This window comes from Elephantulus edwardii, unplaced genomic scaffold, assembly GCF_000299155.1.
Source record: "Elephantulus edwardii isolate Elephantulus edwardi_28Jun2011 unplaced genomic scaffold, EleEdw1.0 scaffold00025, whole genome shotgun sequence".
Taxonomy (NCBI): domain Eukaryota; kingdom Metazoa; phylum Chordata; class Mammalia; order Macroscelidea; family Macroscelididae; genus Elephantulus; species Elephantulus edwardii.
The window spans coordinates 4,096,842-4,103,114 of record NW_006399775.1 but is presented as its reverse complement, the minus strand read 5'-3'; the positions used below and the strand labels follow the sequence as shown (position 1 = coordinate 4,103,114).

Here is a 6,273-nt window from a genome sequence, read left to right as displayed (position 1 = left end):
AAAATGTAAACTGTCAACTATCAAGAAATTGGACATGAAGAAAAATGTGATATCAAGATTGAAGGAAGACACATCAATCATGTACGTTATGTAGATGATACAACCTTGCTTACTGAAAGTGAAATACTTGTTGCAGAAATACTTGTTGGAATACAGCCTTGAAGGATCTTTTGTGAACAACAATGTATTCAAACTTTGTAAATAAATTAGAGTAATATTTTCTTAAAAAAATAATACAGTCTTCAATATGGATTATATCTCAATGTTAAGAAAAGAAAGATTTTTACCACTGGACCAATAGCAATATCATGATAAAGGGAAAAAAGATTGAAACTGTCAACAACTTCATCTTACTTGGATCCACAATTAACACTCTTGGTGCCAGCAGTCAGGAAACCAGAATAAATATTTCCCTAGGAAAATCTGCAGCTAGAGACTTCTGCAAACTATTGAGGAGTAATGATGTTAGTTTGAGGATTAAGGTGTGCCAGATGCAGGCCATGATCTTTCCAATCACTTGTTATGCATTAGTGAGAGCTGAACAATGAATAAGGATGACAGAAGAAGAATCGATGCCTTTGAGCTGTGATGTTCAATGAGAGTACTGGACATGCCAAAGATTGCCAAGAGAACAAACAAATATGTCTTGGAGAGGGTGCTATAGAGGCAACGATGATAAAGCTTTGCCTCACGGACTTTGGGCATTTTGCTAGGATACTTTGGGCATGTTCCTTGGAGAGGGCCATGATGCTCAGAAAGGCAGAAGGTTGGCAAAAGAAAGACCCTCAGCCAGGTGAATTAACCATGACTGCCTCAATGGGCACTAAGGTGTCATTTAGTATGAAAATGGCACAGATAGGGCAGGGTTTAGATATGTTGTTCAGAAGGTTCCTATAGGTCATTCTGAACTTGATGGCAGCTCATAAAAATAAGCAATTTTATTTTAGAGTATTTCTGTCACTTTTTGAAAGAAACCTCATTCCTTCCCACTGCCACACCTAACTCTAGGCAACTACTAATTTTGTTTTATAAGATGTGCATATTTAAGACAGAACATATATACATATATAAATGAAGTAATAGTACATGTGAGGATTTTGTGGCTGGTTTCTTTCACATAGGGTATTTTCAAGGTTCATACTTTTAGTCACATGTGTTATTGTGTGGTTGTTATGTATCACCAACTCAGAATACATTCAGAGCTGATCCTCTAGAAGGTTTTCAGAGGTAATAAATTGCGTACAAGATGATTTCCCATCTTTCTCCCATGGAACAACTGATGGATTCAAAACACCTGCCTTTAGTTTAGCTTTGCAACTCCTTACAAGTAGGTCATGAGAGCTTCCTTCCAGTCACATGTATCAGAACATGGTATCTTTATTTTGCCAAATAAAATTTTGTTGTATGGAGAACTGCTAGACGTGCAGGTTGGATTTAGAATAGGTCGTGGTACTAGAGATATTATAGCTAATGTTAGATGGATCTTGACAGAAAGCAGAGAATATCAAAAGAATGTCTATCTGTGCTTCATTGATTGTGCAAAGTCTTTGTGTGGATCACAACAAGCTGTGGCTGACTCTGAGAAGAATGGGAATCCCAGAACATTTGATTGTGCTAATGTGAAATCTATAACCTATACTTGGACCAAGAGGCAGTGATCAGAACAGAGCAAGGAGACACTACATGGTTCAAAATCAAGAAGGGGGTCTGTCAGGGATGTATTCTATCTCCATACCTTTTCAATCTGTACGCAGAACAGATCATCCGAGACGCTGGGCTGTACAAGGAGAAATGTGCCATCAGGATTGGTGGAAGAATCATCAACAACCTGCATTATGCAGATGACACAACCCTGCTTACTGAAACTGAGGAGGACCTGAAGTGCTTGCTGCAGAAGTTCAAGGACTGCAGTCTTCAATATGGATTGAAGCTCAAAATCAGGGAAACAGATTCTCACCACAGGGCCTATTGGCAGCATCAGTATGGATGGTGAAGAGATGGAGATAGTTAACAGTTTTAGTTTACTTGGTTCCACAGTGAACACTCTTGGTAACAGTAGCCAGGAAATCAGGAGATGAATTGCATTGGGAAAGTCAGCTGTGAGGGACCTCTCAAGAGTACTGAAGAGCAACAATGTCAGGCTGGAGACAATGGTGCACCTGATCTTTGCAATTACGTACTATACATCAGAAAGTTGGACAATGAATAGGGTTGATAGAAAGAGAATTGACGCCTTTGAGCTGTGGTACCGGAGAAGAGTGTTGAATATACCATATTCAACTGCTAGGAGAACAATCAGGTTGACCTGGAGAGGGTGAAGCTGAAATGCTCGTTGGACTCAAGGATTCTGAAGCTTCGTCTGACATACTTTGAGCATGTTGCACGGAGGAACTGGTCCTTGGAGAGGGACATCATATTTGGAAGAGTGGAGTGGCGGCACAGGAGAGGAAGACCCTCAATGAGATGGATCGATTCTGTGATTGGAGTGGTGGAAATGAGTGTGTTTGAGACAGTGAGGTTGGCACATGATAGAGCAGCGTTAAGGGCTCTTGTACATAGGGTCGCTATGAGTCACAAGTGATTCGTTGGCACATAACAGCAACAACAACAAACATGGATACATCTAGTCAACCCTCGGCCATCAAGTCATTTCCATTCAATACTTGGTGAACATTTGTGTTGCTTCCACATTTGAACTACTATGAACAATAGTACTATGAATAATCATGTATAAAATTTCTATATTCATATACTTTATATCTTGAATACAGACTTATAATTAAAATTACTGAGTCATATGTATAACATCTGAAAAAGTGTCAAATTGTCTTCCAAAATGGCTGCACCATTTTAGATTCCTACCAATAAGGTAAATTTGTTATTGTTGTTATTACATAAAGTTGCCTGAAACTCATAGTGATCCTATGTATAATGGCTTTAAACCCTTCCCTATGCTGGGCCACTCTCACCAAATCTGACACACCTTCCCCCAAAACCCCAGTTACTGTATCAATCCATATCATTCAGGGTCTTCTCCTGTGCTGTCCCTCCACTCTTCCAAGTATGATGTCCTTCTCCAAGGACTGATCTCTCCTGGCAACATACCCAAAGTATGTGATACAGAGCTTTAAAATCCTTGCATCCTAGAAGAAAATTGGTTTCACCCTCTCCAAAACAGATCTGCTTGTTCTTTTGGTATTCTATAGTATGCTCAATACTTTTCCCCAGCACTACAATTCAAAGGTATTGATTCTTATTCTGTCTTCCTTGTCGCTGTTCAGCTTTGTGATGCATAGCAAGTAGTTGCAAAGAGCATAGCCTGGATCAAGCTCATGAAATTTCTCTACGATATCCAATTTGTAAGCATCCTCACTAGCACTTGTTATTACCTATCATTTTTTATTATATCTATCTAGTCATTGTAAAGTATTATCTCATTGAGATTTTTATTTTCATTTCCTTGATGTCTAATAAAGTTGAGCACCTTTCCATGTGTTTATTAGTCATACCTTTATCTTTGGAGAAAAGCAAATTCAAAATGTTTGCCCATTAAAAAAAAAATCAGCTTTTTATTTTGGGACGCCTTTCTTCAATTGAGGCTCATCAGTCTCTGCAAAACTGGTCTGCATACCTACAGTCACTGGTTTGAGTCCAGCCAGTGACACTGGAGCCAAAAAGAAGAAAAAAGAAAAAGGCAATGAGTCCGATTAATCTCAGGATCAACCTATGAAAAGGAATTCTTTGCCAAAAGAGAGGATCCAGGAAATACAGAAGCCCATTGAACTGTTCTCTATGGACCAGGGGCGTGCCAAAACCATGGAGGAGGCTAGAAAATGAAGCTACCAACTAGTTCTGAGACACACAGCCTGTTTCCAAGTTGGGAGAGGTAGTGAACACCCTCAGTCCTGTGGGACAAAGACATCATCAGCCAAGAGCCTTTCTCCTTGCCCAAGGGCTTCACCCAGGGCACTTTGGACCTGAGAGAATGTGGTGTGTTGAAAGAACTGGACACATTCCTGAATGAGAATTGTGTGGAAAATGATGACAACAGGTTCCCATTTGATTATTTCCCAGAATTTCTTGTGTGGGCTCTCCAACCACTTGGCTAGCTTCTCCAGCTGTATTGTGGTGATTCATCAGACCCATCCCAGCAAACATGCATATCTATGACACAGAGAAGAACATGGTGGAGAGAAGCTTCCCATGTGTCCACAAGAAGCTGAGCTCCAGAAGGGTAGCTCCAGTTCTGATCCAAGAGATAACATGCAGGATCCACCTAGAGGGTATTTTCCAAGCCATTTGCACTGCTGGGGTGGTGCTGCCAAGACCTGTTGGCATCTACAGGTACTGGCATAGGTTCCTAAATCTTCAGAAACTGATCAAAGTCAAGTTCTCCCATCTGAGCATGAATATGAGTGCAGTGCACCATGAAGCTCTACCGACTGCCAGAAACTCCTGAGACAGCTGGGTTATGACCACTGGAGAAAGACATTCCAGTCGTGCACCAGCTCCTTACTAGGTTCCTGAAGAAGTCCCACCTCACTCCAGTCACGAGCTGGGAGGAAGCAGAGCACTGCTTCTATCTGCAGGAGAATATCATCAACAGTTTTGTGGTGGAGCTCACAAACGGTGTGGTGACGGACTTCCTGAGCTTTTACACCCTTCCCTCCACCATCTTGAACCATCCAACTCACAAGAGTCTACAATCTGCTTATTCTCTCTACAACGTTCACACCCAGACGCCTTTTCTAGATCTCAGGAGCAATGAGCTTGTTCTCACCAAAATGAAAAGGTTTGTTATGTTGAATGCACTGGATTTCATGAAGAACAAAACTTTCCTGGAGAAGCTCAGTTTCGGCATAGGGGATGACAATCTGCAGTATTATCTCTATGATTGAAAGTACTCCAGCATGGGGAAGAGAAGGTAGGACTGGTGTTACAGTAATGGTCACCAGTGGCATTCTGGATGAAGTCATCGAGAATTAAAACTAGGAAATGGAACCCCACCACTTGTCTGACTTTCGCAAATATGAGAATCCATAGCAAAGGGAATAAAACCAAATCAACTTTACCAAACTATGATGAATTTGACAGTTGTATTGTGATGATGTGGGCTGTATAACATCACCTCTCACCATGTCTCTGCTCTCTCTGTTTTCCAATTAATCACATCCTCATGCAGCCACGATCAAGCAAATGTAGCTGCTGAAAATTACCTTGTGATTGGCATTTTATGAAGTTAACGATTGAATAACAAGAGTATAATAGTAATAATAACACACAATATATAATAATAAATAAATAATAATATATGCACACATACATATAGTTATGTGCCATTGAGTTGCTTGTGATTCATAGCAACAATATGTACAAAAGCCCTGAACCTTGTTCTATCCTGTACCAGCCTTATTGTCTCAGACATACCCACTCCTATTATCCCAGTCACTGTATCTATCCATCTCATCTTGAGTCTTCCTTTTCTGTACTGTTTCTCCACTCTCCCAAGCATGATGTCTTGCTCCAAGACTGGTCATTCCTTGCAACATGTCCAAAGAATGTCATATGAAGCTTCAGAATTCTTACCTCCAGTGATCAGCCTGATTTCACACTCTCTAGCACAACCTATACTTGGACAATGAAGCAGTCTTCAGAACAGAGCAGAGAAACACTGTATGGTTCAAAATCAGGAAAGGAGTAAGTCAGGGATGCATCCTGTCTACTTAACTTTTCAGTCTGTATGCAGAAGAGATCACACTGTAAGCAAGATTTTATGAGGAGGAATGTGGCATCAGGATTTGAGATAGACTCATTAACAAGCTATGTTATGCAGATAACACAACCTTGCTTGCTGAAACTGAGGAGGACCTGAAGCACTTGCAGCAGAAGGTCAAGGACTGTAGTCTTCAATATGGATTGAAGCTGAACATCAAGAAAACAAATATTCTCACCACTGGGCCAATTGGTAGCACCATGATGGATGGAGAAGAGATTGATTGAGATTGTTAACAATTACAGCATGCTCGGTTCCACAACCAACACACAACATCAGCAGACAGAAAATCAAAAGGTGAATTGCATGGGAAGATCTACTGTCAGGGACCACTCCAGAGTGCTGAAAAGCAATGATGTCAGTCTAGAGACTAAGATGCACCTAATCCAGACCATGGTCTTCAAAATTACTCGCTATGCATGAGAGAGCCGGACAGTGACTAAGGATGACAGAAGAAGAATCAATGTCTTCTAATTGTGCTAGAGAAGAGTCTTGAACAA

The 6,273-nt window shown here is 40.7% G+C and overlaps 1 pseudogene; it reads left to right on the top strand.

Moving 5' to 3' along the window:
* Positions 1-3,726: 3,726 nt before the first annotated feature.
* LOC102846996 lies at positions 3,727-4,945 on the top strand (annotated as a pseudogene).
* Positions 4,946-6,273: the final 1,328 nt, after the last annotated feature.